We start from the raw sequence: 17,337 nt of genomic DNA, 5'->3' as shown, positions 1-17,337 counted from the left end.
CCACATGAAAATATCTAAACTGGTGTTTTCTCTGCTATACTGAAACTGAGGTTCTCCTGTTTGAATGAAAATCCTCTGTCTCTCTCACCTTCTCTATTCCCTCCTGTCTTTTCCCTTTCCTCCCTTTATTCTCCTATGTAGTCACTTATACATAGGCACAAAATCAGTAGAGTTAGCCACAGGGAATATTGAAATTGAATGATTGAGAATCTTATTGACCATTGAGTCAACACTACTGCAGAGTCTGGTGGGATTTTTTTTACCTTCCTTTTTTCAATTACCAAGTCAGAGTTTTCTACTAAACAGCTACAGCTTCCTTCTATTTTGCTTCTTTAGTGAGAATTTAGGCAATTTTTCAAGTCATCTTTAAGACCTCTGATTTTTCTGGTCATCTTTTCATCAAAATGTGGCCTTCTTACTGAATTGATATTTGCTTACAAAGAGATAGCCAACAGTGATTGCAGATTATAGTAGGAGAATCTTAGCTGAATCTCTTAAGAGTTTGCCTAGGCTCTGGGTATCCAGGTAGCTTTATATGTAGTAATGCCCTACCACCGTAATTGTATTAGATTGATGCAACCTCATTCTTTCTCTCCACCATACAATAGTTTGAGAACAATTTTATCTGCCCTTTGGAAAAGATTACAAGTACTCTCACTGGCCTGAGTTTTTGCTCCATGTTGTTAAGCACCTGGAAGAAGAATGAAAACTGCAGTCAATTATCTAGGTTTTACCAAATATCTGGGTGTGCAGTATTATGGATAGGGCCTTGCCTGTCTCTCTATAAAGTTTAGGGGAAGTTTGAGTTCAGTCTTCACGTCACTCTTGCTAAGAAACATTGTGGTTTGTATGTTCATATAATTACAATAAAGGTGTGAAACTGTTGGAATTATTTAAAAACCACCTCATATCTCTTCATGTTGCATGTTTTGAAACAGCTTTTGCCAATATCATTGCCAGCTGCTAGAATGTTTTACATATTTGGCTTTTTCCCCCTTCTGCATTGAATTCAAGCTCTTTGATGTAAAATTTGTTTCCATTTGAGAATAGCAATTTTCACTTTCTAAAAAAGGAATGTAATGTTTCATCAAAGTTGTAGGAGATGCTTTAAAGTATCTAGATGATAAAAAAGCAAGAACTTTTTGAAAGAAAGAAAAGATTTGCCATTACAGGTAACCCACATGGAAATGTTAGATGCCCAAGTAAATCTGGTGAATTCTGCTTGATGAGCAGTCAATGGAAATCTCTCCCTTGATGCCATGTCTTCCATGTAAGTTGTATATCTTTTCAGAAGCCCCTGCAAGGTATTATAACAAACCAAGTTGCAACTGTGCTTATCCATTGAATGCCATCTCCCACGAGACTTCAGTGATTCCATATTTCATGGGATGAATCTCTTGTCTGACTATGTGGCATTTATTAAACTGATAAGAACAGACACTACATATGATCTTAGCCAAAAGGCCGAGGAGCAATTACTACATGGCATTTATTAGTTGCTCTTGTTCCCCAAGACACAAACTGAGGGTCTCCACCATCCTTTCACTTGAAACACCTAACTAACTGCTCTGCAGGTTCAAGTTATTTTATTATTAAATATCACCCACTGTTTCCTAAATTTGTTTTTGTGTATCCTCTATACAATTGTATTGGCATTTTCCACCATTACCTGAGATGTTAATCATTAAGTACAGTGGTCCTCCCTTTATCCAAGGTTTTGCTTTCCACAGTTTCAGTTACCTGCAGTCCAAAAGTATTAAATGGAAAATTCTAGAAATAATTCATAAGTTATAATAATTGCATTTTATTTTGAGTAGCATGATAAAATCTCCGTTTTGCCTGGGATGTGAATCATCTGTTTGTCCAGTGTATCATGTTGTATACACTCTCCACTAATTAGTAGTCGTATCAGTTATCAGAAGAGAAACATTTATATAACTTTTGTTACAGCATATTGTTATAATTGTTCTATTTTATTATTAGTTATTGTTATTAATATCTTACTATGTTTAATTCATAAATTAAGCTTAATGATATATAATAATATATTACTATAAACCACAGGTATTAATATATTAATAATATATTATTATTCAATATATTATTTAATAGTAATATAATAATATTAAACCACAGATACATATGTATATGTATATATGTGATTTGCCTAGTGTTTTATTCAATTCCACTTTTTGGAATAACTGCAGTGTTATTAGCAAAACTGTTAATGCCCAGAGGTCCTGTTTCTATCCAAGGAGAATCCATCCACAGATATAGGTTTCAGACATCCACTGCAGATCTTGGAAAGGATCTCCAGTAAATGAAGGAGGAATACTGTATTAATCTGATAGCATTTTTTTGCATTATGGATTGATAGGCAAATATAGACTCAAGTCACAGGTCGGGATTGTTTATCATGGAGTTGCCTTCTATAATAAATATCATTTCTGTAAGGGTCATGATGAATTTGAACCTGGTTATAAACAGAGGACTTGGCCTGGAATTAAAATGTAGTGCATTGATGTTTCCTTTATTATATTAATTGCCTGCATGGCAAACCAAGGTTTGGAGATGTGGATAGATTCTCCTTGGATAGAAATTGGACCTCCGGGCATTAAGAGTTTTGCTAATTATACTCTGTAGTTATTCCAAAAAGTGGAATTGAATAAAAACATTGGACAAATCACTGTTTGTGGAGAGACTGGGTGGTAATGAGTTAATTAAAAATAATAAAAGAAAATAAAATCAAACAACAAGTTAGGCAATAAAGAAGAAAAGGACATGAACAAAAGGAAATATATGTGTTGGAGGAGATAAACCACTCATTTCATTCATTCAGCAAGTATTTATTGTCATTTTGTGCCAGTCATTGTCATTAGTCTTAAGGACATAGTTATGAATAGGACAGCTCAGGAAACTTCCATACTGCCTGGAGGGTGGATGTGTACACATAACTGTGAGAAAAGCCTGATAGTGTTTTTCTCAGAGTATAAGTCACACAGTTTGAGTCAGAATTGAAGGAGGGGCAGAAAGGGGCTGTGAGAGAACACATTTGGACTTAAATTCAGAACTATATTGAAACAAAAGCCAGATTTTCTAGGACTACAGGTAACAATGAAAGTCAGGAAATCTTAGAAATGAAAGGAAGGGAAGGGGAAAGTCAAGGAACATATAGCAAGGACTCGTGGACAAAACCAAAGGGGAAGAGCTGAGGGAGGGAAGGAGGAAGGGGGCAAGGGAAAGTGGTGGGGGGTAGGCAGAGACAAATGTATTTGAAAAAATAAATTTAAATAAAATTAAAAAAAAAATAAAATAAAATTAATTTTAAAATAAAAAAAGAAATGAAGACATAAGTAAACAGAAGGTGAACAAACAGTTTTGGCCTTTAGGAACAAATAAAACAAATTGTCTCAATGGTTTGCAGCTCCAAAAACAGCCTGCATGCTTAAGTGTGACATTGGGAAGGAATGGTTCTATCTTCCAGAGCTGTGCCAACTCAGTATTGTGAGATCATGGGCTTCTTAGTTATCTTTAACACACTCAGAATGTACTGTCAAGTCCAGAAAGCGAATTACATAATCAATGAGTTAAAGTAATCTGACTACTTTATATTTTCATCTCACACTTTGTACTTTGAGAATTCAACATGCTGTAACAGAGATTATTTGATCCCTGAGAACAAAAAGTGAACAAAATGTTAGGTGAAGGTTGCCACCAGCCAAGAGAATGTTTGGGAAATCCATGAACCATAAGCATAATGACAACCCTTGCTCCTGCACTAATACCTACTGTGCACCAGGCACTATTTTAAGGGCATTATCATTTTACAATGAATGAGAAAGTTTCTAGCCCCATTTTTTAAAAAGATCTTTTTTTAAAAAAGATTTTATTTTTAGAGAGGGGCAGGGGAAGAAGAGAGGGAGAGAAACATCAGTATGTGGTTGCCTCTCACACACCACTACTGGGGACCTGGCTCACAACACAGGCACGTGCCCTGACTGGGAATCGAACTGGTGACCCTTTGGTTCACAGGCCAGTACTCAATCACCTGAGCCACACCAGCCAGGTTTCTAGCCCTATTTTAGAGAGGCAGAAATTGAGGCAAAGAGAAGCTAGGATCATACAGCTAATAAGTTGCAGATTTTGGATTTAAACCCCAGAATTATGGCTCCAGTATCAGACTTCTACTATGTCAAATTCCTTGCTTTTATTCTCATGCAGCCAAAGCAAAAACAAACCAAGAAGTGCTGCCATACCATTTTGTAATGGTTTCATCTTAGTTCCTTCTCTAAGGATGGATATCCAGACATCTGAAAGTTAACAGAGAGTAGAGAATTAAAGACATCCATTAAAGTGGGATAGTTCCTTGAAAAAAATGTTTTGTACTCAAATTTACAATTAAGTGACTTTTCCCCCTCCTAGCTATCTCTGAATGTGTTGACATGTTCTTATGTGATATTTGCCCTTGAGGGTTTAAACCATTCATGATCAGGTCAATCAAAAGCTAGTTCTGATACCTGCAAAGCAGTCCATTTTGGTATAATGAACAAATTAGACCAATTTTTGGTTTAATAAACAACTCAAATTGAACAATCTGGGCTTATAGTAACAACTTCTCGTGAGGGTGATAAATGTTACTTTAGATACACTCTAATGAAGTATTAAAATATTAAATTTGAAAAAATATTGCAGATTATTGAATCTTCACTGGAAAAGAGCTTTGTGCAGGGGTTTCATACAGTGTTCTCTGACCTTCTAGAGTTGCAGCCACATAGCAGATTGAATAGGATTAAAATAATTAGCTTTCTCTTGTCAGCAAACTTCCTCATACTGCTTCTTACCCATTCTAGTTCTATTGTTGCCATGTCTAAATTCAACAAGTCATTCCCTTTATTAAAAGGAAATGATGTTTTAACTTTTTCTAGAATGCTTTTATTCATATCTGAATGTGATTAAGTTGAACATTCCTCACTTTCACAAAAGTTAATGAAAAACAATTTCATGACCAATTTAGCAATAAATGTGTTAATCAAAGAAGTCAAGAGTGGTCTTTTGTTTGGTTAGAACAGTAGTGTTCAATATTTAGTATGGTCATAGATGAATGAGGAGTAGGAAAATACTGTCATCCAGGTAGTCATAATTTTTGCATTTGCAGGAGAAAGACACAGTATTTCCAAAGTATGGTCCTAGAAAACTTGTTCCAGAGTTATCTGGGTTCCTGTTAAAGGTGCAGATTCCTTGGCCTCACCTAGAACTGGTAAATAAAAATTTCATAATGTATATGGGGGAGTAAAGTTTGAGAACCACTGCCTTACAAGCATATACTTTTATGTATTCCACATATGCATATAGCTTGCCAGGTTAGTTCTACAACAGAAATATGGATGTTTCTACCTAGAAGAGCCCTTAAAAGTCACCTATGTAAACCCCATCTGAACTTACCATTTTACTACAGGGTTTGCTAGATTTAGCAAATAAAAATGCAAGACTCCAAGTTAAATTTGAATTTCAAATAAACAATAATTTAAAAAAATTAGTGTAGATATGTCCTCTGCAATATTTGACACATGCTTATACTAAATATTTCTTGTTTATTGAATTCAAATTAAATTTGGAGCTCTATATTTTATCTGGCAAGTTATGATAAGCAAATTGACATCCAGAAAGGTGGAATTCTACAATGGTGTGCTTTCTCTAGGATTTCTAGAACTTCTTACTCTCTACCATTCCTATAAATCATTGATTTCTGCTCTACTGAAGATTTCCTTTGTTGACAAGTAAATACCATTGTAAAAATTCATAAATATAGCATCAACTAACTTTCAAATGTGTAAAGACCAAGAATATTTGTTTTATAACAGAGAAATAACTGTACAATAAAGTGTCTTCTTTTTATAAAACATTCAATGCTAGTTTGTCACAAGGAGAAAAATGATAGCAACATAATTCTAAACAATTAAGTTGATTTTGTATAGACTCCCTCTTCTTCCTTTGAACTTCCTAAAAGTTCTTTTATCTACCTACCTACTTATCTACATACCTACCTACCTAGTTCACAAAAAGCCATGGCTGACCAATGGAGCATGGGTGGATTTGTAAGATGTCAATTATGCTAAATGCCAGAATTAGGAGTTTCCAGGAACTAAGGCAGGTCAATCTGGAAACAGGATCCTAGAATTTAGGTGGCTGGGCATGGAAAGAAAAGCTTGCCCTTATGCTTTTAAAAAATGTGTTTGGGGACAGGGCCAAGAAGTAGCTGCCAGAAGGAGGTCATCAACCACCTACCCTTCTATCTTAAGGAAGGGCCCAGACAATTTTTAACCAATATTTTCTCCCAAGATTGAACGCTTCAAGGTAATTGGCTGAATTTATTCATAGAATGCCTCTTTGGGTGCCAAAAGTGAAGCAATCCAGTAACAAAAACAGTTTGATTTAATTGAATTGATTCTTAGAGCATTCAATCCAGTTTCATGCACTCATCCAAACTTTATCATTCTCTTAAGACTTCAGATAGTTTTGGAAGAGATCATTGATGCATACAGGTAACAGTGTACATTTACTACAAGGACCATTTCTATTCTGCAACATGTTCCACATACAGGTCAACTTCAAATACAGTACTCCATTTTGCCCATAGAAAAGCCTCAAAAGAGATGTTAGATCAAACCTGGCCTCTTCTCTAAGCCTAATTTAGGTCCAAATAAATGCTATGGAAGAGGTTAAGAACGAGCTTTTTGTCAAGCAGCACTTATCTTTATTGCTTAGTTGCCTAACAAAGGCTTTACCACCTGCTTTTTGTAGCAATAGTCTTTTAAGCTTCTGCTGAATTTAGTAGGTATCAAAGTGTTTTCATATCCGTTATCTCATTTAATTCTAACAACATTCCCATGAGTATGCATAACAACAAATATCATCAGATTTTAGATTTTACATATTACAAAGCTAAGGCATTCTCAAAGAAATGAACTAACATGCTTTAAGTCACATGAGAATTGTGGCCAAAACCCCCCATTTTCTTAACCACAATTCCACCACCACCAAAAGCACCATTGTCTCTTCTTACAACTTCTATTCTTCTTCTTCCTATTTTCTTTTCCTCCATTTGTATCTTATTTCTCTACCATCATTTCTTCCACTTCTTCCTTCTCCCTCCCAATAGGATTTGTTGATCTTCATAAGTTGCAGGAATAATGCTAAGTGCTTTAAGGATATATTTGCATTTAATTTGTATGATGGCCTGATGATTGTCCTCATTAACCAGATGTGAATACTGAGTGTAGGAGAGGGAAATCTCACACAGTTAATATGTGATGAGCCATAATTAGAACACAGGCATTCTAATAGCTAGTTTATTATTATCTGACATGAATATCAGACACACAAAAGTACACTCTCTGAGTATAATAAAGCATGTTCTGGCATTTAAATTAGATAAAAAATGTGATATAGAAAAAACTTTTCTCTGGAGCTTACATTTCTTCCTCTTTGCCTGACTCTCTTGATTTTCTAATAAGTTGAATGTTCTAATACTATAATGGTATCATAAATAATGGTTGAGGCTAGACCTTGAACATAAGGAATAAAAGCACTGCTTTGCTACCTACTAAAACTAGGGGATAGGTCAGTGTGAATGGTAGTATCTCTTGATACTGAGTGTCAGAACTTTGGATCTGTAAATGTGGTTCTTATACTTAACCCATCTTAAAACTAGGTTCTCTCTAGAACTCCAAACCAGGCTGAACCTGTGGGCAGCAGTTAAGCAGCTTTTGCTGAAGATCCTGACAGTGGAGACAGTAACCTAGGCTTGCCATTATATCATGTAGGTGACATGCTGCTTTTATTCTTTGAGATGTGAGAAAATGCTAACCTGCCAAAAACACAGTTTGCAAGTATCTTCATTCCACAGTGCCTGGAAGATGTGCCTACAGAGTTTTAGTAGCCTGTTATAGTTGTTTCTAGTTTGCTTTGGATGAACTCTGGATGCCAAACTATCATATAAATATCAGTATTGCCTACATATTCTTAATTATTCTCAGGTTGTACTTCTGGAAACTTATAATTTTCTATTTTAAATTAAGTTTAGAGAAACAATAAATAACTTCCTGGCAGACAGTTTTCTGGGTTGTAGAGGGTTGTTATACATACTGGAGCGGGGGGGATTTGGAAACATGGGTAATATTATATCTCTGGGAACACAATTTTCCATCTCAGTGTAAGCAAGGGTTTCAGCATATCTTGGGAGATTTTTATTCTTATTAAGGATCAAAAATATCTCTAGTTCATTTTGTGAGACATGATTAATATTTGGACTTCTTGAACTTAAGTAATATTCCATATGTACATGTTGTTCCATTTTTCTCTAGGTGTTGTTTCAACCCACTGGTTGAAATGGTCATTCTTCAGGTCTCCTTGTCATCTGTTGTTTTAGGGAAAAGATATAGGATGAGTAGGAAGTCCAGAGTCAAATTTTGAACATTGTGGTTGACTGAGGGGGTATCAGATAATAGGTGGGGTACATAATAGACTAACACAAATTTTTGGGGGGAGGGGACATATAAGGGGACTTATGAAAAAATATAATAATGACCAGAAACATTGAAAGAAAGCAGAAACTGACGGGGTCAGAAGGGAGGGAAGGAGGGGGATAGCAGGGAGAGGAAGGGGAAGGGTCAGATCAAGGACCTGGTGTGAAGGACACATGGACCAAGCCAAGGTGGGAAAGGATGGAGGTGGGGAGGGGGGTGGATGGGGCAGGGAAAAATGATGGTGGGTAAATGGAGAAAAATATATGTGAAAAAAAATTTTAAAAAGAATGCAGAGGGAGCAGAACCCTTATACATTGATGGTGGGAATATAAAATAGTGCAACCACTTGGAAACTACTTTTGAAATTCCTTAGACATAAGCAGAATTACCACATAACCCAGCAATTCCACTGCTAGGTTTATATACAATGAATAACATATATCCACACAAAAACTTATACATGAATGGTTATTACAGCATTATTCATAATAGCCAGTGAGTGGAAACAACTCAAATGTTCATCAGCTGATGAATGGATAAACAAAAGGTTTATCAATGGATAAACAAAAGGTATATCAATACCATGAAATATTATTCAATCATAATAAGCAACAAAGTACTGATTCTTGCTACAAAGATGTAGCTAGCAAACATTATGGTAAGTGAAAGAAGCTGGGCGCTAAAGGTAACATATTGTATGATTAGATTTGTATGAAATATCCAGAATAAACAAACCTTTAGAGACAGAAAGTAGATTAGTGGTTTCCTAGGACTAGATGGGAGAATGGTGAGAGGATTGATGGATGAAGGTAAAAGGGTACAGAGTTTTATTTGGGGGTGATGAATATGTCCTGGAATTGGATAGTAGTTATAGCTGCATACTTTGTGAATATACCCCCCCCAAAAAAAAAAACACTGAAATGTTCATTTTAGAGGGGTTAATTTTATGGTATGTGAATTATATCCCAGTAAAAAAATTGTATATAAAAGGAAACCAATGTGTAACAAAAGGTTAAAGAAAATATATCAAAATCTTAACAGCAAAAAAAAAGTTTGTAAACTATTTCTCCCTCTTTAAGAATTCTGTACCATTGGTTGCACTTAGCAAGCTAGTTATAAAATGGAGGTACAATACTGAGTGGGAAAAAAAGGTCATTTTGAGGAAGTTATTTTGCATTCCACTCTACTGTTTAATCTTTTGAGTGTGCCAAAAGGAAGTCCACGAGCAGAGACAACAATCTTTACTGAAAGACCTCATGACCTGTGATTTTTTACATGCTTCAATTAAAATGATTTTTGTTTTGTCAGCAAAGAGAGGGGAAAAAGCTTTCAGAGTTATGATGATGATTTTAGAGGGCAATTATCACTGAAACACTTGAATAGTCATCCACAAATTAGCTCTTTAATCTGTATACACAATTTATTTAGTTTAAAGTATGTTTACTTGTATTACTTCAACAAAAAAAGGTTATCAAAAAGTTTTATTATGTCACACCTGTCTGGTACATAAAGTCCAAATATGACTAACACTTGCACTAAGGATGCATCCAAACAATGGACCCCAACTACAAGGTATCACTTGACTCAACTGCCTACTTCTCTAATCTCATCTAGCACTCTTTCTCATGCCTCTACAGGCATGACTGCATCTTCTTTTCATTACCAAACTGTTTCTCTTTTTGGGTCTTCACCCTTGTGGTTTGTTTCTCTGTCCTACTAGTTCCTCTCTTGGTCACATGCCCCACTCTCATTCAGATCACAATTCTAATTATTACTTCCTTAAGTGATGGTTCTCATACATCACTCAGTAGTACATCATTCCATTTCAATGTTTTTCATAGCTTTTTTTGAAGTTGCTGTTTCATTTGGTGGCCATGGTTGCAGGCAGCCAAGAAGCAGGAGGCAATTCGCATCTCTCATTCTTCAGGTGTGGGTTGACCTCGCAGGATAGACCCAAACTTTGTCAAACCTAACAAGAGTAATACCTTGAAAACTGCTGATTTCCTTAGAGATTTGAAGCTGCCATGCACAGTACTTTGATCTCTGAGGTGAGGAAAATGGTAATAAGCAATTCAGAATTTTAACCAATCTCTCCTAGATGGAAGCAAAATGGCTGTGACAGTTTCTCAAACTTTCCTTGCTTTTGATAACTTTGACTGTTTTGAGAATTACTGATAGGGATTTTTGGGTTTTTTTCCCCTTATAATTACTCTTGGGTTATGGGTTTTTGGGAAGGAATACCATAGACATAAATTGCCATTTTCATCACATCACATCAAGGGTACATACCATCTGTGTCCTACCACTGATTATATTGACTTTGATCTGGCTGAGGTGGTGGTAGTTTTCTCCACTGTAAATTTCTTATTTTTGCCTGTCTATGCTTCCTGTTGCCTACAGTTAAGGATTGAGGATTATACCCCACCACACTGAGGGCACAGTGTCTACACAATTTATTTGGAATTCTTCTTCATGGGGGATTTGTCTCTCTTCCCCTACCATTTATTTATTTACTTATTTAATCGTTGATATATATCAATATAGACTCATGGATATATATATTATACCTTGGGCTGTAATTTCATTTTTGATTTGTTACTCAAATTGTTCCAATTTTGGTTATTGAGAGCTCCTGCAGTTGGCTCCTGTGTCCCCGTGACATACTCCCATTATTCTGATTCTTTGAGCATTTCCTTAATTTCTGCCACTGGAGATACTCCAGGTTCATCTTGTATATTTTTGCCAGAATCCTTGAATTGGACTTTTTTCCAAAGATCTCTGGTTCCTTTTACATGGAAAATAATATTAGAAACTAAGATGTAGGTGCTGAAATGCTCTTTGCTACTGTCATCGCTTGTAGGCCCTCTCAGCTGATAGAACAAAGAAATATCTGAGTATACTAATCTGTGTATATACATATGTACAAATATTTCTATATACATCTCTCTATATCTCTATTCAACTAAATATGACTTCACATTGATGTTTTCTACTCTAATCCTTTACCACATTCATTATAATCTTCTCCCTTTGTTTGTCTGTAACCTACCACTCCAACAGCAAGAAACATAGCTCCCAACATTTGCAATCCATTTACTTAATTGTTCAGTTCTAATAAACATAGTGGTTTCAGAATTGTTAACCTGTATTTTCATCATTAGTAATTTTATCAACTAGAGTACAGTTTTTATGTACAGTTACTTATGCAACTCATTTCTAAAATTACTTTGTCAGCAGGTATTTCTCTCTTTTCCTTCAGTGAAGTCATTGCATACATTTGGAATAGAGTTAGATTCTATTTTCACATTCTGCATTCCATCCTAGGCTCTCCTGACCTCCTAAATTATTTATTGTAAATTTACATACATTAAGGTCCACTCTGCTGTAAAGTTCTATGGGTTTTCACAAATGCATAGTGTTATGTATCTAGGGATATAGCTTTTTTGAACTTGATTATATTAACATACATGAGACCAGGGCATACTATATGTGGGAGAGATTGTTCAAAACCAATGCTTTCAGTGGACATGTGACTTTAAAACATTTTTGATAAAATGTATTTTCCTGTTATTATTTCAAATCCTTTATTATCTCTCAAAAGATATTTTTCCACTGAAAGGAAGGTGATGAATGAATTTATTGTTAATCTTTTAAAATAAAAGGTATCATATGAGACTGTAAATATTTTATATTTTTACCTCTGGAGTGTTTGTTCTTTCCATTTTAATATCTCTATGTAGTAACATTGCTTTGTGGAACCAGCAATCTATTACTCTGTAACACCGGATCTTTTCAAGACAAATATTGTCTGTTTGCTTTTTCCTTGTTTTGGCAACGATAGAAACAGGCAGTAGTATATTCAGAAAGGAACCAACAGATAGCCTAATAACAGCAGCTATTAAATGGATTAAAAGTCAGTATTTTACAACACCAAGTAAGCTATGGATGGTTACTTCTTCCTTCTTTCCTTCTTTCCTTCTGCCTTTCTGTGTCAGTGCTAACTCATCCGCCTCATTCCAGCACAGCAGAGTATCTTTGACTAAATTAGGTCTGAGAAGAATTTAAAGCTGATTTGACTGAGCCAAAACTAACAATGGCAAATATACTGCTAAAGTGGTTTGTACAATGTGGCCCCAGGAAACCTGTTGAAAGTACAAAATTGTGTGCCCCACTCTTGGCTAAATCAGAAATTCTGGGTGTAGGGTTCAGTAATCTGTATTTTAACAAATATTACAGGTTATTGTAAATTTTCAAAAACACCAGGCTAGTGGAAGCTTACAGAGCAATGCTTCCTCTTTTCAGTAGGACATTGGTCTCTATTCCAGTACAAAAACCCTTATCTTTTTCTTACTTTTCAATGATATATTTGTCAACTGAGACATTCAAATACCTGCCTCTTGATTACATTATCCCCTTAGAAGTGGACAGAAGCTTTCATTACAGTAATATAGGTAGAGAATTGATTTATGTCTCTGGAATGGGGGAAATGTAGGGGGAGGACATTTGCATGTGGTCCCAGTGGTAAGTCACTGCGGGACTAGAAACTAAGGATCATTCTCTTTTATGATTTCTGTTCTCCCTTGGTTATTATAGTTTAATACAAGTCTATTTGAACTATTGTGATTTTAATCCACTTATGGAACATAAAGAAGACTTGAGAGTTATGGGGTAGCCCTCTTATGCCATACACAGAGAAAAGCTGTGAAATACTGTAGAGAAAAAGAAATGAAAAAGTCAAATAGAAGCAATGATGAAAGACCACAAGATCATAAGAAAAGAGAAACACAGAGTAAATAGTTTTCAGATGGCTTTTCAATTCTTGTTTCCACTCCCTCATAAAGCCTAACTGTATTTCTGCCTTTGGTGTCTGGGAGAAAGGAGAGCATCTTTATAATAAAATTCCACCCTTTGCTATGCTAATATTTCCATTACATAGTACCCAACCAACCCCTCTCCCCACAACACACACATTTACTTTATCATTGTACCTGAATCTCTGTTCCACAACTTCTCACTCTATCATGGCTCTGCCTATTTTGAATTTGCAATAATAACAGCTAGGAACTGTCTGAGTAAATGAGACTACTATATTACTATAAAAGTTATGAAGTAATTTCTTTTTTTTTTTTAGGACATGGGTTTATTTCTGGGCTCTCCATTCTTTTCCATTGATCTATGTGTCTGTTCTCATGCCAGTATCAGACTGTTTGGATGACAGCAGCCTTGTAATGTAGTTTGATGTCAGGTATCGTGATCCGTCCCACTATGCTTTTCTTTCTCAAAATTGCTGTGGCTATTTGGAGTTGTTTATGGTTCCATATAAATTTTTTAAATGTGTGTTCTATATATGTGAAATATGTCATTGGTATTTTAATAGGGATTGTGTTGAATCTATAAATTTCTTTGAGTAGTATGGGCATTTTGATGATGTTAATTCTTCCATTCCATGAACATGGCATATGTCTTAATTTATTTCTGTCTTACATAATTTCTTCTGCATTGTGTAGTTTTCTAACTACAGGTCCTTTACCTCCTTGGTTAAACTTATTCCTAGGTACTTTATTTTTCTTGTTGCTATAGCAAATGGGACATTTTTCCTGATTTTTAAATCTGATATTTCAATGTTGGTGTACACAAATGCCATTGATTTCTGAATATTGACTTTCTATCTGGATGGTTTGCCAAATTCACTTATTAGGACAAGTATTTTTTTGGTGGAGTCTACAGGGTTTCCTATGTACACTATCATGACATCTGCAAACAATGATAGTTTTACTTCTTCCTTTACACTTTGGATGCCCTTTATTTCTTTTTCTGTCTGATCACTGTGGCTAGGACTTCCAATACTATGTCAAATAGAAGTGGTGAAAGTGGACATCCTTGTCTTGTTCCCGATCTTAGTGGGAAAGCTTTAATTTTTACCCATTGAGTATGACATAGGCTGTAGGTTTTTCATATATGGCCTTTATTATGCTGAGTATGCCCCCTTTATTCCCATGTTGCTGAGCGTTTTTATCATAAATGGGTGCTGTACCTTATCAAATGTTTTTTACCACATCTATTGATATGACCATGTGATTTTTGTCTTTCCTTTTGTTCATGTGATGTATTACTTTTATTGATTTGTGAATATTACACCATCCTTGCAACCCTGGGATGAACCTCACTGGATCATGGTGGATGATCTTTTTAATGTATTGTTGGATGCAGTTTGCCAATATTTTGTTGAGGATTTTAGCATCTATGTTCATCAGCAATATTGGCCTGTAGTTTTCTTTCTTGGTTGTGTATTTGTCTGGTTTTGGGATTAGGATGATGCTGGCCTAAAGAAAGACTTTGGGAGTCTTCCCTATTCTTGGATTTTTTGGATTAGTTCTGAGAAGGATGGGTGTTAGCTCTTCCTAAACTGTTTTGTAATATTCTCCTGTGAAACGGTCTGATCCAGGGCTTTTGTGTGCCAGGAGTTTTTTGATTACTGCTTCAATTTCACCAGCTGTTACTGTTCTGTTCAGGCTTTCTGCTTCTTCTTCATTCAGTGTTGGAAGGTTATATTTTTCTAGAAATTTGCCCATTTTATAGATGTTCTTAAACTTCGTGGCATATAGTTGTTCATAGTAATTTCTTACAATCCTTGGTATTTCTGTGGTATCAGTTGTAATTTCTCCTCTTTCATTTCTGATATTATTTAATTGGCTCCTCTCCCTTTTTTTCTTGATGAGTCTCCTTAAAGGCTCGTTGATTTTGTTTATTTTTTCACAGAACCAGATCCTGGATTTGTTGATCCTTTGAATTATTCTTTTAGTCTCTATGTCATTCAGTTCTGCTCTAATCTTGACTATTTCCTTCCTTCTACTTGCTCTGGGATTTATTTCTTGTTGTTTCTACAGTTCTTGAAGTTGTAATGTTAGGTCTTTTATTTGAAAAGTTTCTATCTTTTTTAGGTAAGCCTGTATTGCTATGAACTTTTCAGGACTGCCTTCGCTGTGTCTCATGGATTTTGGACTGCTGTGTGTTCATTTTCATTTGTTTCCAGAAACTTTTTGATTTCTTCTCTTGTCTCATTATTGACCCATTCATTGTTTAATAGCATGTTATTCGGTCTCCATGAGTTTGAATGTTTTTGAGTTTTCTCTTTGAGGTTGGTATCTGGTTTCAAGCCCTTGTGTTCTGAGAAAATGCTTGTTATGATTTCAATTTTCTTGAATTCGTTAAGTCTGTTTTGTGCCCTATTATGTGGTCTATCTTTGAAAAAGTTCCATATGCATTTGAAAAGAATGTGTATTTTGCTTCTTTGGGATGAAAAGTTCTAAATATGTCAGTTAAGTCCATGTGATCTAATGTGTCGTTCAGTTCCACTATATCCTTGTTGAAGTTTTGTTTGGAAGATCTATCCATTGTTGACAGAGGGGTGTAAAAATACAATACTCTCAGTGTGTTGCTGTCTATATCTTTCTTGAAGTCCTCCAAGACTTTCCTTATATATTGGGATGCTCCTATGTTTGGTGCATATAGGTTTACAATGTTGATGGATTCTTCCTTTGAGTACTATGAAGTGTCCATCTGGGTCTCTTTTTATGGCCTTTGTTTTGAAATCTATTTTGTCTGTTATAAGTATTGCTACTCCTGCTTCATTTCCCTATCCATTTTCTTGTAATGTTTTTTCTTCTGTCCCTTTACTTTCAGTCTGTGTAGATCCTGTATTCTGAGGTGGGCCTCTTGTATGCAGCATAGGTGCAGGTCACACATTCTTACCCATTCAGCTACCCTATGTCTTTTGATAGGAGAACTTAATCCATTTACTTTTAAAGTTATTGGTGATAGGTATTTATACATTTTTCCCTTTGTACCTGTGCTCCTCTCTTCCGCATTCTTTTCATTCACCTTTTCTTAGCAGTCTCTTAGGCATATCTTGCAGTACTGGCTTGGTGGAGGTGTATTCTTTTACCCTTCTTTTGTCTGGGAAACTCCTTACTTAACCTTCCATTTTAATTGAGAGACTTGCTAGGTAGAGCAGTCTTGGTTGTCGGACTTTGCTTTTCATTTCTTGGAATATTTCTTGTCATTCCCTTCTGTTTTGTAGTGTTTCTGTTGAGAAGTCAGCAGCTAGGCATATCAGGGCTCCCTTATATGTTACTATCTCTTTCTCCCTTGCTGTCTTTAGGATTCTCTGTTTGTCTTTGATATTTGTCATTTTAATTGTGATGTGTCTTGGAGTGGTCCTCATGGGATTCATTTTCAATGGGACCCTGTGCTTCCTGGACTTGTATGACTTTTTTTCTCCCCCAATTAGGGAAGTTTCCATCATTACTATTTCAAACAGGTTTTCTATCTCTTGCTCCTATTCTTCTCTTTTTGGTATCCCTATTATATGAATAGTATTGCACTTCAGGTTGTCCTGCATTTCCCTCAATGCCACTTCATTCGTTTTGAGTCTTTTATCATTTTCTTGTTCTTTCTGGAAACTTTTATCTACCTTGTCCTCCAGCTCGCTGATTTGATCCTCTGCTTCATCCAGCCTGCTTTTGATACCTTGTACTCTGTTCTTCAACTCAGAAATTGTATTCTTCATTTCCTCCTGTCTCTTATTGATTGTTTCTATGTCCTTTTTCATGCTGATAATAGTTTGCAGTAAGTTCCTTGTAGTTTCCCTGTAATTCTTTGTAGTTCTCTCTGAGCTCACTGAGCTTCCTTAGAACCATTGTTTTGAACTCAGTATCTGAAAGTTTATTTGCCTTTAAATCATTTAGTTCTCTTTGTGGGGATTCCTCCTTTCCCTTTGATTAGCGGGTGTTTTTTTGCTTTCCCATTATTT

At 35.6% G+C, this 17,337-nt stretch overlaps 1 non-coding gene across 1 annotated transcript; it reads right to left on the bottom strand.

Moving 5' to 3' along the window:
• Positions 1–1,285: 1,285 nt before the first annotated feature.
• Positions 1,286–1,476, bottom strand: LOC129076167 (U2 spliceosomal RNA). Its single transcript, XR_008529723.1, has one exon. It is a non-coding gene; the product is annotated as a U2 spliceosomal RNA (small nuclear RNA).
• Positions 1,477–17,337: the final 15,861 nt, after the last annotated feature.

The sequence above is a fragment of the Pteronotus mesoamericanus genome, unplaced genomic scaffold (assembly GCF_021234165.1).
Source record: "Pteronotus mesoamericanus isolate MK-2021 breed Mesoamerican mustached bat unplaced genomic scaffold, CSHL_Meso_final contig_57, whole genome shotgun sequence".
Taxonomy (NCBI): Eukaryota; Metazoa; Chordata; class Mammalia; order Chiroptera; family Mormoopidae; genus Pteronotus; species Pteronotus mesoamericanus.
Note: the sequence above shows the minus strand (reverse complement) of the source record. Positions and strands in the feature narration are given on the sequence as shown.